Raw genomic sequence first — 20,817 nt, forward strand, 5'->3', positions numbered from 1 at the left:
AAGCTATTGGTGTTCTATTCAGGAACTTTTCCCCTGTGCCCATGTCCTCCAGGGTCTTCCCCAGTTTCTTTTCAATTAGTTTCAGTGTGTCAGGTTTTATGTGGAGGTCCTTGATCCATTTGGAGTTGAGCTTGGTACAAGGAGATAAGAATGGATCGATGCGCATTCTTCTGCATGCTGACCTCCAATTGAAACAGCACCATTTGTTGAAAAGACTATCTTTTTTCCAGTGGATGCTTTCCGCTCCTTTGTCTAAGAACAAGTGACCATAGGTGTGTTGGTTCATTTCTGGGTCTTCAATCCTATTCCATTGATCTGCTTGCCTGATATTGTACCAATACCATGCAGTTTTTATCACTATTGCTCTGTAGTAAAGTTTAAAGTCTGGGAAACTGAATCCCCCTGAAGTTCTTTTACTGTTGAGAATAGTTTTAGCTATCCTGGGTTTTTTGTTATTCCAGATGAATTTGAGAATTGCTCTTTCTAGCTCTATGAAGAACTTGGTTGGGATTTTTATGGGGATAGCATTGAATCTGTAGATTGCCTTTGGCAAGATGGCCATTTTAACTATATTAATCCTGCCAATCCACGAGCATGGAATATTTTTCCATTTTCTGAGATCTTCGATTTCCTTCTTCAGTGATTTGAAGTTATTGTCATATAGGTCTTTCACTTGTTTGGTTAGAGTCACCCCAAGATACTTTATGCTGTTTGTAGCTATTGTGAAGGGGGTCATTTCCTTAATTTCTTTCTCAGACTGCTTATCCTTTGATTATATAAGGGCTACTGATTTGCTTGTGTTGATTTTGTAGCCAGCCACTTTGCTGAAGTTGTTTATCAGCTGTAGGAGTTCTCTAGTAGAGTTTTTGGGGTCACTTAAGTATACGATCATATCATCTGCAAATAGTGATAGTTTGACTTCTTCCTTTCCAATTTGTATCCCTTTGACTTCCTTATGTTGTCTAATTGCTCTAGCTAGGACTTCAAGAACTATATTGAAAAGATATGGAGGGAAGGGGCAGCCTTGTCTAGTCCCTGATTTTAGTGGGATTGCTTCAATTTTCTCTCCATTTAGTTTGATGTTGGCTACCAGTTTGTTGTATATTGCTTTTACTATGTTTAGATATGGGCCTTGGATTCCTGTCCTTTCCAAGACTTTTAGCATGAAAGGATACTGAATTTTGTCAAATGCTTTTTCAGCATCTAATGAAATGATCATGTGGTTTTTTTCTTTGAGTTTGTTTATATAGTGGATAGCATTTATGGATTTCCTTATATTGAACCATCCCTGCATCCCTGGGATGAAGCCTACTTGATCATGGTGGATGATTGTTTTGATGTGTTCTTGGTTTGGTGGGCAAGAATTTTATTTAGTATTTTTGCATCGATATTCATAAGGGAAATTGGCCTGAAATTCTCTTTCTTAGTTGGATCTTTGTGTGGTTTTGGTATCAGTGTAAGAGTGGCTTCGAAGAAGGAGTTTGAGTAGTGTTCCTTCTGTTTCAATTTGGTGGAAAAGTTTGAAGAGTATTGGTGTTAAGTCTTCTTTGAAGGTCTGATAGAATTCTGCACTGAAGCCATCTGGTCCTGTGCTTTTTTTTGGTCAGAAGGCTATCTATGACCCCTTCTATTTCTTTAGGGGTTATGGGTCTGTTTAGATGGTCTATGATCCTGGTTTAATTTTGATAATTGGTATCTGTCTAAGAAAATGTCCATTTCCTCCAGATTCTCCAGTTGTGTTGAGTACAGGTTTTTGTAGTAGGATTTTATGATTTTTTGAATTTCCTTGGTTTCTGTTGTAATATCTCCATTTTCTTTTCTAATTTTGTTAATTTGGATACTTTCTCTGTGCCCTTTGGTTAGTCTGGCTAAGGGTTTATCTATCTTGTTGATTTTCTCAAAGAACCAGCTTTTGGTCTTGTTGATTCTTTGTATGGTTCTCTTGGTTTCTACTTGATTGATTTCAGCCCTGAGTTTGATGATTTCCTGTCTTCTTCTCCTCCTGGGTGAATTAGCTTCTTCTTGTTCCAGGGCTTTCAGTTGTTCCGTTAATCTTTTAGTGTATGCTCTCTCGAATTTCTTTTTGGGGGCACTCAAATCTATGAGTTTTCCTCTTAGCACTGCTTTCATTGTGTCCCATAGATTTGTATATGCTGTGCCTTCATTTTCATTAAATTCTAAGAAATCTTTGATTTCTTTCTTTATTTCTTCTGCGACCAAGGTATCATTGAGTAAAGTATTATTCAGTTTCCATGTGTATGTGGGCTTTCTGTTGTTTTTACTGTTACTAAAGACCACTTTTACTCCATAGTGATCTGATAGGAGGCATGGGATTATTTCAATCATCTTATATTTGTTGAGGTCTGTCTTGTGACCAACTATATGATCTATTTTGGAGACCATGAGGTGCTGAGAAAAAGGTATATTCTTTTGCTTTGGGATAAAAAGTTCTATACATATCTGTTAACTCCAATTGGTTCAAAGCTTCAATTAATTTCATTGTTTCCCTGTTCAGATTCTGTTTTCCTGATTGGTCCATTGGTGAGAGTGGAGTGTTGAAGTCACCCACAATTATTGTGTTAGGTGCAATGTGTACTTTGAGCTTTAGTAAAGTTTCTTTTATGAATGAGGGCACCCTTGTGCTTGGGGGCATATATGTTCAGGATTGAGAGTTCTTCTTGTTGGATTTTTCCTTTGACCAGCAAGTAGTGACCTTCCATGTCTCTTTTGATGACATTAGGTTAGAAGTCAATTTTATCTGAAATTAGAATGGCAACTCCGGCTTGTTTCCTGGGACCATTTGCTTGTAGAATTGTCTTCCAGCCTTTTACTCTAAGGTAGTTTTTGTCTTTGACACTGAGGTGCGTTTCCTGTATGCAGCAAAATGTAGGTTCCTGCTTACGTAACCAGTCTGTTAGTCTATGTCTTTTTATTGGGGAATTGAGTCCATTGATGTTAAGAGATATCAAGGAGTAGTGGTTATTGCTTCCTATCATTTTTGATTTTAATTTTATACATGTGTGGTTATTCTCTTTGGGTTTGATTAAAGAAGCTTAATATCCTGCTCTTTCCAGGGTATAGTTTCCCTCATTGTAATTGTGTTTTCCCCCTATTATCCTTTGTAGGGCTGGGTTTGTAGAAAGATATTGTGTAAATTTGGGTTTGTCATGGAATATCTTGGTTTCTCCATCTATAGTAATTGAGAGTTTCACTGGATATAGTAGTCTTGGCTGGCATTTGTGTTCTCTTAGAGTCTGCATGAGCTCTGCCCAGGATCTTCTAGCTTTCATGGTCTCTGGTGAGAAATCTGGTGTAATTCTGATAGGTCTTCCTTTATATGTTACTTGCCCTTTTTCTCTTACTGCCTTTAATATTCTTTCTTTGTTTAGTACATTTGGGGTTTTGATTATTATGTGACAGGAGGTATTTCTGTTCTGGTCTAGTCTGTTTGGAGTTCTGTAGGCTTCTTGTATATTCATGGGCATCTCTCTCTTTAGGTTAGGGAAGTTTTCTTCCATAATTTTGTTGAAGATATTTGCTGGCCCATTAAGTTGTAAATCTTCACTCTCATCAATGCCTATAATCCTTAGATTTGGCTTTCTCATTGTGTCCTGGATTTCCTGGCTGTTTTGGGTTACAAGCTTTTTGCATTTTGCATTTTCTTTAACTGTTGAGTCCATGGTTTCTATGGTATCTTCGGCATCTGAGATTCTTTCTTCTATCTCTTGTATTCTGTTGTTGATATTTGCTTCTATGATTTCTTCCCAAGGTTTTCTATCTTTTTCTATCCCAAGTTGTCTCCCTTTTTGCTTTCATAGTTGTTTCTACTTCTGTTTTTAGATCCTGGAAGTTTTTGCTCAGTTCTGTCATTTCCTTGTTTGTATTTTCCTCTAATTCTTTAAGAGATTTTTGTGTTTCCTCTTTCATGACTTCTGCCTGTTGATCAAGGTTCTCCTGCATTTCTTTAAGTGATTTTTGCATTTCCTCCTTATTGGCTTTTGTATTCTCCTGAATTTCTTTCAATGATTTTTGTTTCCCTTGTAAGGGCTTCTAATTTTTGATCCATTTTCTCCTGAATTTCTTTAAGTATGTCCTTCATGTGTTCCTGTACCAGCATCATGACCAGTGATTTTAAATCCAAATCTTGTTTTTCTGGTGTGTTGGGGTATCCAGGACTTGCTAATGTTGGAGAATTGGGTTCAGATGCTGCCATAATGCCTTGGTTTCTGTTAGTAATGTTCCTACATTTGCCTTTAGCCATCTGGTTCTGCCAGGTGTTAGATGGTCTTATTGTCACTGGCTGGTGCTTCAACCTACTGTGGATCTTTAAGGTTATCTCTGCAACACTGGATGACTGGGTTTCCTCTGGCACAGATTACTGATATGCTCCCTTCCTCTTTTGTGCCTTTGGAGCCCTTCTCTGTCTTGCCTCAAGCAATGTTATACGTAGGTTGTCAAGGTTAACCAGGTGTTCTCTGTCTGCTCTATTATGGAGCGAAGATGTTGTGGTGGGGGTCACTCCCTCTGTTGATTCTCACAGAGGACACAGGTCCTGTGATGGACTGGCTTGCAGATGAACCGCCTATGTGCTTAGTTCCTGAGTGCAGGCAGACCCCTGGCAGTTTGCACCACCAGAAATCTAAAGCTCAGGGTTACACAGTACCTAGTGATCCCTTTCAGTCCTGGGCAGGCAGCAAATATGGCCGTGGGGCTTCTCCCCTTCCAAGCTCCCTGGGCGGGACACGGGCCCCAAGCCTGGCGGGCTGGCAGACAAACCTGCCTATGTGCTCAGTTCCTGAGTGCAGGCAGACCCCTGGAGGTTTGCACCACCAGAAATCTAAAGCTCAGGGTGGTACAGTACCTAGTGATCCTTTTCTGTCCAGGCATGCAGCAAATATGGTCGCGGGGCTTCTCCCCTTCCGCAGCTCCCGAATTTATTGTTTTTAATAGTTGAGTAGTATTCCATTGTGTAAATGTACCACATTTTCTGTATCCATTCCTCTGTTGAGGGACATCAGGATTCTTTCCATCTCTGGTTATTATAAATAAGGCTGCTATGAACATAGTGCAGCATGTGTCCTTATTACATGTAGGAGCACCTCCTGGGTATATGTCCAAGAGCAGTATAACTGGGTTCTCAGGTAGTATTATGTCTACTTTTCTGAGGAACTGCCAAACTGATTTCCAGAGTGGTTGTACCAGCTTGCAATCCCACCAGAAATGGAGGAGTGTTCCTCTTTCTCCACATTCTTGCTAGTATCTACTGTCACCTGACTTTTGATCTTAGCCATTCTGACTGGTGTGAGGTGAGATATCAGGGTTGTTTTGATTTGCATTTCCCTGATGACTAAGGATCATTTCTTTAGGTGCTTCTCAGACATTTGGTTTTCCTCAGTCGAGAATGCTTTGCTTAGCTTTGTACCCCATTTTTTATAATCTTGCCACCTATTCTGTGATGTTCTGGGAGCCTTGAGGGTTGAATATGCAATGCAGATGTCAAATTTATGCCCGACTACTCACAGAAATTTCTTTTTCCATTTAATGCAGGTATGAGTTTCTATATTCCTAGCCATCCACCGCACAACACAGCTTCCCCAGTGATATTGATAGTGGCCTCACTAATCTCTGGGTATAAAAGTAAGTATTCAGAACCTAGCTTGCTACTATGTATCCTTAGCAAAGCTATAGAATTAGGGCCCACATCTGGGGCCTGTGAGCTCCCCTACCATGGGTTCTTGGCCTCACTAACAATGCTAGACATGAGTGTCCTCCTGTGGACCGGGCTCAAATTCAATCAGGAATCAGTTGGCAACCTTGGTGACATTCATGCTACTATTATACCCTGGGCATATGCTTGGCTTGTCATTGTAGCTTGTAGGGTTCATAGCTGGGTGGCTTTTCTTTCCAGTGACCCGCACAGTTCCACCTTCCAGTATTATGGCAAGACAATGGGGAGGAATGGTCTAGTCAGAACCAGCTTGAGTTTTCCATGTCCTGTAACTAAGGGTCTAATCCTAAAGTCCTAGTGAGCAACAAAGTGCAGTGGTGATAGCTTGGATTTTATTGGGAGAGAGGGGAGTTCTGTAACAGCTCTGTGCATCCAGAGTCTAACACAACCACTTTGTGCTTTTGATTCTACCCTTCAAAATATTTCTCTTTTCATCCGTCTTTTCTCTAGTCCTATTGTCTATATCCAAGTTTGAAAACATCCTAAAATATAATATTCCACATTTTATGTATCCATTCCTCAGTTGAGGGATATCTTGGTTCTTTCCAGCTTCTGGCTATTATATATACATATACATACATACATATATATATATATATATTTATATATATATATATATATATTATGGCTGCTATGAAAGAGTGGGGCATGTGTCCTTATTACATGCTGGGAAATCCTCTGGGTATGTGCTCAGGAGTAGTATAGCAGGATCCAGTAGTATCATGTCCAGTTTTCTGAGAAACCTCCAGACTGATTTCCAGAGTGGTTGTACCAGCTTGCAACCCCACAAGCAGTGGAGGAGTGTTCCTCTTTCTCCACATCCTCACCAGCACCTGTTTTCTCCTGAGTTTTTTATCTTAGCCATTCTGACTGGCGTGAGGTGAAATCTCAGGGTTGTTTTGATTTACATTTTCCTGATGCTTAAGGATGTTGAACATTTCTTTAGGTGCTTCTCAGCCATTTGATATTCCTCAAGTAAAAATTCTTTGTTTAGTTCTGTACCCCATTTTTAAATAGGGTTATTTGGCTCTCTTGAGTCTACCTTCTTGGGTTCTTTGTATATCTTGGATATTAGGCCTCTGTCAGATCCCTCAACAGAGGAATGGATATGGAAAATGTGGTATATTTATACTATGGAATACTACTCAGTTATTAAAAACAATGAATTTATGGAATTATTAGTCAAGTGGGTGGAACTGGAAAATGTCATCCTGAGTGAGGCGACCCAATCACAAAAGAACATACATGGTATGCACTCACTGATAAGTGGATATTAGCCCAGAATCTCAGAATACCCAAGAAACAATTCACATATCAAATGATGCCCAAGAAGAAGGAAGGAGAGGCCCCTGGTCCTGGAAAGGCTCAGTGCAGCAGTGTAGGGGACTGCCAGGACAGGAAAGCGGGAAGGGGGTAATTGGGGAACAGGGGGAAGGAAGAGGGCTTATGGGACTTTCGGGGAGGGGGGATCCAGGAAAGGGAATATCATTTGAAATGTAAATAAGGAATATATTGGGGGAAAAGTAAGTTTTAGAAATAAAAACAAGCAAGCAAATCCTAAAAGAAGGCTTCCTTTAAATCAACTCAACATATGGCTCAAATATGTCCAAACATTGATCTCTGCTTTGGTATCTCCCATATTTTCTTCACGTGTCAGTTTCCTTTATATTCCTTATATTTAAACCATGCAATGCCTTCTAGTTGTATTTCACATCCATGCTTTATGAATCACAATTAAACTCAACTTAACCCCTAGATATATTATTTCCAATCTTCTCTCTGTGTGTAATCATCTAAGTGTATCTACTCATGTGTGAGTGCAACTATGCACGTGCCAGGTGCACATGTGTAGGGTGAAGGACAGCTGCGACTGTTGGTCCGTTTTTAAGACAGAGGGTTTTTTTTTTTGTAGTTTTCCACTGCGTATAACAATATAGATGAACTATAGTATTCTAAGAGCTCTGCTGTCTTTACTGCCTGCCTTCCCATAGGAGCACACACTCTCACACCTAGCTTTCCATAGATTATGCGTATTTTAATTCAGGTTGTCATTCTTACATGCCAAGCACTACCCAATAAACCATTTTCCCAGCCCTTTCCAATCATCTTAATATGCATAATACCAGCAATTTGGCAGGATCTAGCTCATTTGCTTTCCCCTTTATTAGTTTTTTACCACAACTAGAAATAATTCCCATTACAGAATTCAATTGTGCTTCGAGGTGCCTCTGTGGGTTGAATATTTTGACTAATTAAGTGTATTTCCCCTATGAGATACTAAGTTCCTAAGGGGAGACCTTTGTTTAATTAACATTTAATATCTCAGAGAAAATACTCCAGTGGCATTGGTGTAGAATAATTCAATAAATATTTCTTTCACCATATTTACCAACTTTTTTGAGGGACAAGTGTTCATACTGTATGCAAACCAGGGCTATTTTGTCCTTGATTGGTGGGAGGTGCTGGAGATTGATCATAGGTTCTTGTATGTGAGACGCATTGCCCTTTAGTTTTTCTTAGCAGTGAATAGTAATACAGTTCTCAAAGTGGTTAAACAACATGTGTAAGGTCACACAAAGAGTGTCAAGGCTGAACTTTGAAATTTATACTTAAAGAGACCTCTGCCTGACCTTCAGTCTTATACATCCAGTTGCTTCTGTACATTTCCATTTAGAGCACATGCCTTATGACATATTTCCTAATTATCCCTCATGTTTAGTCTATATAGTTATATAAATATTATGACTTTGTATCAAGACTATTAGGCTTATTTAGTAACTGATCTCTTACCCCAACTTTAACTCATTCCATTTGTTCTCTATCCATATTTCTAGGTGACATTCTAGGACACTGCAACTATTCTACCTCTTTAAAAGTACCACAGTCTCCATACTGATAATAAATAAGTCACATTTTCCCCATTAACAGGTAAACAACCCATATGGTGACCTCAATTGTACTGCTAGGATGACTTTCTCCTAACACTGACTTGAAGCCTCCAAGCCTCAGCTAAGAGATCGCATTATCACATGTGAGTGCTATATGCATAATTTTCTAATTTTTAGAAACTTGACACAAAGATATGGTTCAGGAAAACATACTCCTCATTCCCATTAAAGGCAAAAGTGACCATTCTAATGAATAAAGCACAAACCCAAGTCAGTAAACAGTAGCTTTTACTAAACTGTACACATTTTATTTTCCCCAGAAATTTCAAATTTCCCAGAACACCCCATATTTATCTAAACAAGTCTAATTCTTTCTGTCATCTACCTGAAGAGAAACACATCCATGGCACCCGTGCACTGCCATGCAGTGTCTATAGGGATTTCCATACTGGAGGTGGTTATAATAGAAATTTTGATCTGAAAGTCATATTTCTTCACTCCTTGCTCCTCCTTACTCTAAACAGACCTCCTCTTTTTACCCAGTGATGTCTAATCAACTTTTGTACTTCTACTGAGAAATGCTGCCTGTGGAGAAGGTCCCAGACCCCTGGTGAGGAAGCAGGCATCTCCCTTAGGAAGATTTCCTAAAGGCACAATAATGGCCACGCAAACAAGGGATCAAAATGGCTTCTTACCTGTCAGCTTCTCAAGGACATAGACTGGCCGTCATTTCTCAGCAGTACCTAGGTAGTCTGGCATATACTACGTCTTAAAAGATGTGAGGTTAAAATAAAAGATGAAGAAAAGGAGGGAATGAGGAAGAGGCCAAGAAAGACAGAGGAAAGGGCTTTTCCTTCCTCCCCGAGAGAATGTTAGAAGACTATAAAAGTTCTATGACTCCATCAATACTCCCTTTCCACCCCAAATCAACATTGTCTTCAAAATCATATCAATCAGTTATTTTCTTCTCATAAGAGCCATAGTCTATTGAAAAAGCCAAACCATCATAAAACCTATTTGAGGAAAAAAAATAGTGGACCAAATCTAGGAAGGCGAATTTACCCAAATTCCCATTATTTTCTCTCTTCATTCATTTAGGGAAATTGTTCCAGTTCCTCCAGAGAGCTCCAGAGGACACAGGGGTGGGTGCTGGGGGCTTCAACGCCCTGATGCTTTTAAAGCAAGGGAAGTTAATTTGCCATTTGAAGTGCTTGCTTATGTTTCATATGCTTGCCTTGAAGTTACAGATAAAAATATCCAAATTTGGGTTTAAAACAATGACAAAAGCAAGCCGTAGGCTAAAGGAAGAGACAAAGCAAAGGAGAGAAGCATAGAAGAGGCTGTTTTAATCCTAAACCCTATATGCTGCCGGTGAGCATGTGGGGAGAGAAAGACCCCTCTGATTCTATGCACTGTCCCTGGCTGAGGAGGACAGAGGGGCCTTCTTCTGTAAATTCATGCGCTCCAAATGAAAGTATCTATGTACCAAACCAACCATTCACTATCTGCACAAAGGAATGGTATTAGTGGACAACATAAAACAATAGGCACCATTGGTCTTTACTGAAGCAGAGAAGTCTTAAATAACACCTCTGTTTTGTTTCATTTTGGTTTGATTTGGTTTGGGGGCGGGGTTGTTTTGGTTTGTTTTTGCCTTTGTGGCATATTATTTTAATAAGATGCTTTATAATTTGGAGAGATTGCTTAAGCACAAGAGTGCTTGCTCTGTGTATGAAGACCTGAGTTCTAATTCCCCAAGAACATACATTAAAAAGCTGGCCAAGCGTATGTGTGCTTATAACTCCAAATTTTGGGTGTGTAGACAAACAGAGACTGAGCATTCACTGTCCTGATAATTTAGCCAAAGCAGCAAGCTTCTGGCTCTATCTGAAGGCAGTAGGGCCTCAGGCTCTATAGGAAGCCATTTTGCATGATGCTGTGGCCTCTGAATGTATGCACATGTGTGTTCACAGTAACACATCACATGGGCTTAACACGTATGCATGCAAAGGAATATAATTTTAAACATTTTAAATATATTCAGTATTTAAAGAAAGTTGAGCAAAAGCAATTGCAGAGCAAAGTGAAACAGGGAGTAATGATGCCTGCTCTGCTCCTGCATCTTTAGGAACAGGGCTCTTTCTGAGTTCTTAATCGCTATTGCCAAGTTCCCTGAAATGGGTAAAGCTCAGAGAAGACAGCCTTAAGACAAGGTCAGATAATCCCTTCCTGCCAGGATTGTCCCAACCAATTCTGTAGGAACAAGTGTCTAGTGGATAGGCAAGATGGACAGATGGCTGCCTGAATATATCATGGGCCTGGCTGGCCCAATGGCCCACTGCAAGATTTATTGCTGACAATGTAATTAACTGGCTCACTCCTTGTTTTTAAATTGGTCACCACCCTCAATGGACAGTTGCACTAGGGGGTTGCACTAATCATGTCTCTGACAGAAGTCAACTCTACTGGCCCCACACAGCTGCTGGGGCCTTTTGTGATGTGATCTTGTCACTGTCACACAGATATTCATGCTTTGCTTTCTGGCTCCTGGGGTCTTTTTTTTTTTTTTTTTTTTTTTGTAAACAGACTTCCTGTTCCTAGGGAACACACCACATTTTGTTTTTTTCATTGCTTCTTTTCCTGGAGGATAATACAATAGGAAAGAATTATTTTCAGTGCCTTTTCCCAGTGACACTTTCTTAAATAGAGTCTAAAGTTTGCCTTTAATGTCTATTGTGAAAAAAGATTTCAATAACTCAAGTAGAACCACCCAACTTGGCAAGTGAGAACAGAGACACTGAAAGCTATTTGGACTCAACTCTGGATCTAGAAACGTGCGCATATTTTCATGTGATGGGGAGTGATTTTTGCTTTCTCTGCAACGTAAGCATGACTTATGTTCACACAAAACTGGGTTCGAAAGCCACATGCTTCTTTCTGTCCTCAAGGCCCTCCTGACCTGCACGGGAGAGTCCCTGTTCTTTCCAGACCATAGTTCTATTTGACTTAGTCATTTAGGCAATGGGATAAAACTTTTTTCTCTAGGTTTTCATCTCCCAGATCAGAAGAATAAGCATAGTAGATGTCTCAAATTCTGGAATTTGCAACCAATGAAAATTTAATATATTTCTCAAATGACTAGTAAAATACAAAAATTAAATGTAAGGGACTTGCAGTAAAATTTAAAATGCAATTAATTCCTGAGGTTGTTTTTTATTGTCATAAATATTGGTGTCCATGTTATGACAGCTGATAAAAAATTCCCTTACATTTTCCTTTTTCTGGTCTGTTCATTTTCCATTCTGTATTCCCAGGCAGTCACACAGATCACAGTGAAACAGGGTTAAATATTGATCTTCCCTCCTGACACTGCCTGAACTTTTGTAATAAACATTTTCACTGTGTCAGTCAGAATCATGTTTACATACTGAGGCCAGAAACCAATGTTCCTTCTAGAGGCTGTCCTGTCCAGAAAGAATACTACCTGGAAGACGAGAACCAAGTGTGAGCCTTCTGCCACACCCTTCTATTTTGTATTTCAGATCAGTTTTCCTTTTCCTCCATACATTTGAAGCATGCTTTTCTTAAAGCACTTGAAGAAATTTCCTTTCTGATTGACTTGCTTATCACCTGTTCTTGCAGGTCTCTAGTGAATTTCCCTCTTCATGCCTGTGAAGTCCTGGAGACAGGACTATGAACTCTGACCTCCAAACCGTCCAGCACCTGAGCATAAAGGGAAATTGTCAGTGTGATATAGGACAAGTGCAGGAAAATTAGTATTGTTAGTGTTCTATAGCAAGAAAGTAATGTGAAGATAGACACCATTGGGAAGAAAAGATAACCCACTTTTTTGAGGTTTCAATAAAGTGGTCTTTTATTGGTCTGCTAATATTTTTTTCCAATAGCATGCATGCCTGGTTCCTGCATATCAGTTTTCAGTATATCTGCCCTGACTTTCTTTTTTTTTAAAATCTTTTTATAATTGAGTATCTTCTTCATTTACATTGCCAATGGTAAAACCTTTCCCAATTTCCCCCCTCCCAAAAGCCCCCTCCCCAACGATTCCCTACCCCTCCTCCCACCCCCTGCCTCCATGTATATGCCCCTCTACCCGACACACTCCCACCTCCCACCCAACTCCCTGCCCCCCCGTCTGTTTCCCTTTGTTGGGGCCTCTACTGAGCCTTATTCATGACATAGTTAACTATATAGAATATCTCTAAGAGTATACATTTTTGTAATTAATATGCTGTTTTTGTAATTAGTAAGGAGAAAATTATTTCACAAAGGACACAGTCAGTGTACAAAAGTCATTTGCTTTCTCATAACAGCAATGATTATCTGAAAGCCATACGTGTATATAGATAGATAAAGATAGATCAATACATGCATACATACATGCATACTTATGTTACTTCATGGACACACAAAAGTATTAATAAAAGCAGTTCAACTAGGCACCTTGTTTGCATTTTGAATGATTGGTACTTAAATTTTTTTGACTATGATATTTTACATCTAAAGAACCTTGTCTGTATACTTAAGTAAAACTACAGATGCTCTTATTGACCTTTTATCAATAAAGAGAGAATAGATAACATGTGTCAGACAAAGTAAATTCCACTGTAAGCAGGAAGTGGCATGCTCTCAAGACTAACTTTTGGTGTTGCCTGGTAACCACACTTGCAGTCAGCTGAAGTGTTTATTGTGCACTTAGGAAATGCAGCAATTAGTTCTCAGTTCTGTGCTGCAAATCGATATCATATACAACTTTACTTCTGCCCCACAGAAAAAATGACTTGGTTGAGATGGAATTTCAAGACACAAGACCAGGGGGCAGCTTAAGTCTGACATTATCTTCTAATGCAACTGTATTTAATATGCTTTCATCCGGAATGAACAAGTCATTTGCACAGTGGAAGTTTGTATGACTTCGGGGCTAAGCAGTAGACTCTAGCCTATTTTATCATATAATTTCAGAATTATGTGACTCCCACCCCTAAAATAATAACCATCATTCTATTTAAATACTGCTCATCTGAAGTAATTATTACCTGCTTTTGGAACCTGAGCTTGTGAACCTCATTGCATTCTCATGATTCCAGCCAATTAAAATAATTATCATCTCAAATGCCCACATTCTCAATGATTTTCTTCAGCAATTTATTTTTTAAACTTAAAATTGCGTAAGAAATGGTAACTTCATAACAGAAAATAGAAACTATTTACAATTGTCAGAAAGGATACATATACACAGACAAATGTGCACGTACACATATGGCAAGCCTGGCTAGATTTTCAAGATTAATAACTAATATTCAATATCTTTCTAGTTTTAATGCCTGTGCTATCACAGGGACTTTCTGTCAAACTTAGCTTTGACTCAAGTTCATACTGAGTCAATGTGCATTCTCCAGAACAATTACTTTTTGGTACTTGATTTAACTTTCTGGGACAATAAGCACTCAAACTTCAGATTTCCTCAACAGTTTTTATACAGTTCTACTATTATGCAAAAATTCACATGCTCCTGAAATATGAGCTGTGCTTTCTCTAGTGCCCTCTGGGCAGTGCATATCTGCCAAGGATGACATCCAGTGTGTGTTGCCTTACATCCCCTGGTGAAATGTGTCTATTCATATGAGCACTGGGAGTTTGTTGGTGTGAAGATACCATGGTAGCAAAACAACACATGAAAATAGTTTCCTCTTATAAAAATGCTATAACTATGATGTTTTTCATGTAATTCTGTCAGAAGCAAAACCCAGCCCACGATTTTGGTGGTTATTATATTTTCAGTGTAAACTCTAAAATGTAATGAACATTAGAATGATTAAACTTTTGTACTTCATAATTTGTTGGGATTTGAACTCAGGACCTTCAAAAGAGCAGTCAGTGCTCTTAACTGGTTAACGACAAAGCAATTAAATGCTGTATCTTGCTAGAAAAATTCAGAGCTAAAATTGATGCATGATATATAAAGAGGCTCAAATTAGGAAAGGCAAAAAATAGGTAAGTTATGATTGACTCAACCATCCTGTGCAAGAAATATCTATTCAAAGCACTATAAACATCCGCAAAATCTGTTACTCATATTGTTCTTGCACAGATCTGCCTTTGGACTCTCCTTCCTGACTGCCCGTGCACCTCCTAATGTCACGGAGAAACAATGGTATTTTTATGAGTTTATGGACAGAGAAATGAACATGTTTATTATGTTTTATGAAAAGCAAGGAAATTAAGTCGTCTAATGCTTCCAATCCCTTTAGCCTCTCTAAAGATAATTATTTACTTTTATTACCTTTATCGGTAAAGCCGTCTCTATTTCCGTTTAGCCCTTTTAGTTTTCATACTTGCTTTTACATTTGTGATCTTATCTTTACTTATTTCATTCAAACTATTTTTTTCCAAGACAGGGTTTCTCTGTATAGCCCTGGCTGTCCTGGAACTCACTCTATAGACCAGGGTGGCCTCGAACTCAGAAATCTACGTGCCTCTGCTTCCCAAGTGCTGGGATTATAGGTGTGCGCCACCACTGCCCAACTTCATTCAAACTTTTATGGATATTCCATTACTCTATGCTTGGAAGACATCTGAGAACTTATGAAAAATCATAACTAATTGTGTCTAGTTACACAGTGTAAAGTAATACAGATTTTAGCTGCTAGCTATGTTCTTAAAACTTAACATTAATCCTTTAAAATTTGAGTTCTCTGATAAAAATCCAAGGGTCAAACCTATCTCTGTATCTTCTGTTTTTCTCTATGATTCTTCTTTGGGGAGATAAATATTTAAAGCTTGTGTGGTAATTTGCTATGAAATAAAACATTCCATTTTGGAGGAAATATCATTAATGGGACAGGACAGGATGGTCTAAGCAGGGCTAAGACATTTCATCAACTCCAGGGAAGTTCATTAAAGCTCAGGAAATAGACTACCCAGTAGCTTTTGGAAGTCCCTAAAACTGATCAAATTCCCTTGATCTTTTCCCTCCCTGAGCTTCCGGTCCTAAAGTTATATAAGCAGTCAAGATTGCTTAGAGACTTCTTCCAACTAGCCAAAAGGGTCCCAAAAGGGTCCCAAGCTGTCCCAAAAGGGTCAAGTCATCTGGGCTTCCTGGAGGAAGCTTCGAGCACCTGAGCTACCTGAGATCCAGCCAACCTGCCCAGCTGTTGATCAGCTGTGCGATGTCCTCCTGGGGTCTAGCCTTAGTGAGTCATTACCCACACATGGACGGGCTTTGGTTCTGCGGTTTCCTTTGAGTAATTTCTGCTTCTGGAGGTAGCTACTCTGTCTCATGTTTGCAAGTTTAGTGAAATTCATTGGTTCTCCAGTTGGACTTGACAGTGTTCTTATTTCAGACTATCACCAGATAGGAATCTTAGGTGAGTTGGTGTTTGTTCCTGTCTCCCCAGAAATAGAGGAATAGTGTTATATGAGACACACAGCTTGAATATATAATCACAATGAAAGAGGGGAGGAGATAATCCTTTTAAATAAGGATACAAAGCTTTTCTCTCATCTCCTTAGATAGAAAGCACTGGCTGTTCCATAAAATCTAATCCACAGATATCCTCCTACCCTGAGCACAAGATACTGGGATCATAACATGTTCATGTTTTGCTTTCAGGTTACAGGCGTTGCTGATTTATAGTTTCAGAGATGGTCAGTATACCTGTGCAGAACTTATGGAACTTTGGCATAAAGCTTCTTTAAAATCACTTGCTATAGTTTATTATAAGTTTTATGAGAATACCCCCCAGAAAAGCAGGAAGTATCTGTCAGAATTCACTTATGTGAAGGGGTAAAAAAAAAATCACACTCAGAATATTCGGAAAAATCTCTGCTTTGTGGCCCAACAACAATCATCTTCACAGTAATTACAATTTTTATATAAGGACTTCTTTAATTCTTAAGAACTTATTATTAAGGGAATATTTTAATTTTATTATAATTTTCCATCTACCCAAAAAAAGTAATAATGGTTGCCCAAACCAAAGGCATCTGTATTTTGGGTCAATTTTGTTTGAATGAATTCTGGAATTAGTAATTAACAAATGGGCTTCTATTCCTTACCAGAACCCTGCACATGGGCAGGTACTATGTCCATATTTGTTCTAAGAGCCTCTCACCAGGCTACAGAGGGTAAATTGGGCCAGATATTGTAGAAAGATACACACTAACCTGAAAATAGGCTTGGAAGTTTGAGACCCAAAGGCCCATACCTTGTGGAATATGGCCAAACAGGTAATATGTAGATGCTAAGTGATTTTCTTCCTTTGCTTTATGACTTCTGATCTAAGATTAGAGGTTCTATCAACAGAGAACCAGACTGACATGTTTTAAGATCTGGGACCCAGATTTTCAGGTCAAAGACAGTTACCGTGGAGAAGTCCACTTGAGTCACATGATAGAATAACATGAATCAAAAATATCATTATCCCCACTAATTAGCAATCATACCAGGTAGCCATATAGAAATAGAAATGGTGAGCTGAAAAACAAATGCATGTTTCCCAGAAATTCTAAAAAAGAAAACAAGATTAGTGAGCCAGAGAAGGAAACTATCATTTTACGATACAGAAAATACTTCAAAAATTCTAGGCTATCAATATCCATCAACCAATGAGCAGATAATGAAATTATGGTCTGTATATAGAACAGAATTTTATTCAGTTGCAAAAATAAAAAGTGAAGTCATAATATGTGTAGGATAATGGATGGGACTGGGAAAAGTCATACTGCCTGAGATAACCCAGGCACTGAACAACAAATAACCACATGTTCCTTTGTGTGTACACATTCGGGCTTTGAACTCTTAGATTACTGCTTAATTGGAATGCTTCTAAAGGGCAGAAAGCCAGAGAGGAGCCATGAGAAGTGAGGGGTGGTGCCAAAGAAAGGCCTTAAGAAGTGGGGATGGCACAGCATGAATGATATGGAGGGAGAGGAGGGCAGTATAATTGGGGTAGGAAACCTGAGAGGAGATGTGTGTGAGAGGACAGGGGAAATGCTCAGCAAAAGCCAAGGATATGTGGAAATATCTATAAAAACTTATGCTGTGATTCTATTATCATTATAGTTTTAAAAAACAAACAAACAATCAAATGGCTTTCTACTGAGGCAGTGCGCATGAATGTTTTTCCCCAGAAGCCTAAAGTTATTAAATGAAATTCCAGAGGAAGGGTTGGGAGCAGTTTTTTGAGCTGTTGGTTAGGGTGGCCCAAGAGGCCCCCAAACATTGTGGGCTATTACCAATGCCTTTGGCTACTCAACTACAAATAGGTTGTAAGACTTTATTGCTGAAGACACTATGTGTTTGGATTGCACACACTATACATTGAGAAAGCAAGCTGAGTTTCAGCTGTATGAATTTTCCCTACTGACTAGCCTTTGTGGCAATGGGAAGAGCTACCTGTGTGGATGGAGAGGAAAAATCAGCAAGGGTTCTACCTACCTGTCGACCCCATGAGCTAAAATAATAATCTCTGATAAAATATGCCCATTAGTACAATAGTGGTATTACTATTACTGAGATAGCAATTAGTATTTTGATTGGACTTGAGGCTAAATATCATAAAAGAGAATTCATTCCTGATACTGTAAACTTGGTCAAAAGCCCTTGGATCAGGAGGTCGTATACCCCAGGAAAGAATGTACTGCCATTGTCTTACCAGATAGACAAATTGACAAATTGTCTTCTAAATGCTTTTGTTTTATTTGCGTGGTCAAGCAGGAAATAGCTTGGCCCTACTATCAACTTTTCAACCTTCATCAGGAAGCTTCTTCTTCTTCTTCTTCTCCTCCTCCTCCTCCTCCTCCTCCTCCTCCTCCTCTTCCTCCTCCTCCTCCTCCTCCTCCTCCTCCTCCTTCTTCTTCTTCTTCTTCTTCTTCTTCTTCTTCTTCTTCTTCTTCTTCTTCTTCTTCTTCTTCTTCTTCTTCTTCTTCTTCTTCTTCGTCTTCTTCTGCTTCTGCTTCTCCTCCTCCTCCTTCTTCTTTCTCCTCCTCCTTCTCACCTCCTTCTCTTCCTCCTCCTCCTATTCCTCTTCCTCCTTCTCCTCTTCCTCCTCTTCTTCTTCCTCCTCCTCTTCCTCCTCCTTTTCCTCCTTCTACTCTTCCTCCTCCTCTTCCTCCTCCTTTTCCTCCTCTGCTTCCTTCTCCTCTTCCTCCTCCTCTTCTTCTTCCTCCTCTTCTTCCTTCTCCTCCTCCTCTTCTCCTCCTTCTCCTTCTCCTCTTCCTCCTCCTTTCCTCCTCTTCCTTCTCCTCCTCTTCTCCTCCTCTTCCTCCTCCGCTTCCTCCTCCTTTCCTCCTCCTCCTCTTCTTCCTTCTCCTCTTCCTCCTCCCCTTCTTCCTCCACCTCTTCATCATCTTCTCCTTTTTCCTCCTCCTCTTCTTCTTCCTCCTCCTTCTCTTCCTTATTCTTATTCTTTGCAGAAAGCAGTGGTTAATGCAGAGGCTCAAACTCGAAAGCATAGAGAATAAATGACTTTAGAAGTTTGACACTAAATGGGGCATTTATATCACACCCTCCAAGACTCAGGGACTATTACGGGAGATGGGAAAGACTGAACATAAGAGCCTCTTTTGGGGGAGAATACTGTGAAATAATATATCCTTTACATGTTACAACTGTTGACTCATACATTCCCTGTAGCTGTGGTTACCTGCACAAAGCCCATACTAGATTGGACCTCCCACACTCCATCATGTGTAAGAGATGAGCTCATGAGGCCTCACCCCTTGCTGTCAGCAAAACCAAGCTTAAGTAGAATCCCAAAGATGAAACTTCTTAGAAAAGTGAAGGTGAGCTCGTGATCTGAGCAGGAAGAGGCCAGCTACAGAGACTTGGAGTACATGGTAGAATTATGGGTAAAAGCAGATAATGTGTGTTCAGAAAGCCTGAGGGAAAGTGAGGAGTTTCAGAGTCAAGACCAGATATTACTAAAACAACATATTCACTATTGTGAGTGTCCCATTTTTCTGATTCCTGCCTGATGTTTATTTGTGTGAAACCTGCATGAAAGGACAATCCTTTCCTGTGTGGTTGAGGGTGAGATACTGGAAACCCTTTCCTCACCAGCTCACTTAACATCCCCTAAGTAAACCTCCCCTCCCCATTTACTGCCAGCCTGTTCTTTGCTTTGAATGGCATCATTTGCTAAATAGAGTGTGCAATCAGGGGAGAGTGACAAGAAAGCAGGAAAGGGACGTGCTTCTCCATTGCTACTGTTTAGTCAGGGCTTTCTAAATCCTAAAAGTTGCCCATTTCAACCAAGTATGGTGCTGTATGTATAAACATATAGAACTGCTGCAGCTCCCTAAGAGGTTAACTATAAAGACATGTTCAATTTCTAAGTTGCTGAGAAAACAATAACTTGTACAACAATGTCATTGTTGACTGAGTCATGCGCATGTGTTACGTGAAATGTGTCAGTGAGTATTCTGGTGCCTGCTGCTGGCCCTGACAACACAGCCTCATTAACTCCAGGAGGTCCTATTAAAAAAATGGGCAGCACCTGCTTGGCAACCTGATTTTCCCACCCATTAACCACAGTTACCTGACCACAAGTTGGCCTTTTTTTATGTTTAATTACATGATGTCACTCTGCCTTTTCTAAACATAGCTAGAGTATGATGAGAAGCCATTGGCTTTGGTCAACCGAGACTCAACTGCTTATAAATGAAGCAACTCTTGTCTCTGTCGACAGGGAGTTAGGATACAGATGGGGCTGAGAAACATATGTTCCCTCATAAAGCAACCACTGATAAAGACCCAGTTTAAAACCATCTCTTTGTTCATTGAATTAAACTATGACCCAAAAAAAAAGGTCCCCATGAACTCTAGTCCATAGTCCAGGCATAGTATGCTACTATGCCAATATTTCAAAGCTGATGAATTCCATAGGCCAAGGACCAATCCCCCCACTCCTGCCTCCAGCTTCTGCCACCAATTCAGGAAGAAGAGTAAAGATGCTGTTAGTAGAAGCTCATGACAGCTGTGAACTTAAACTTTGCTACTCCTTTAATTGTGCTTTTAAAAACAACATCGATTCATCTTGATAAGCAGGCACAGGGGGTGGCCAGCTCAGGGAACAAAGCTTTAAAGTCAGATATGATCGCTACCTATAAATCTACTCTGCCAACTTAACTCCTAATATAACCCCCAAAGGCAGGTGATATATTTAGATATAAATAGAACTG

This window comes from Apodemus sylvaticus, chromosome 4 (assembly GCF_947179515.1).
Source record: "Apodemus sylvaticus chromosome 4, mApoSyl1.1, whole genome shotgun sequence".
Lineage (NCBI taxonomy): Eukaryota > Metazoa > Chordata > Mammalia > Rodentia > Muridae > Apodemus > Apodemus sylvaticus.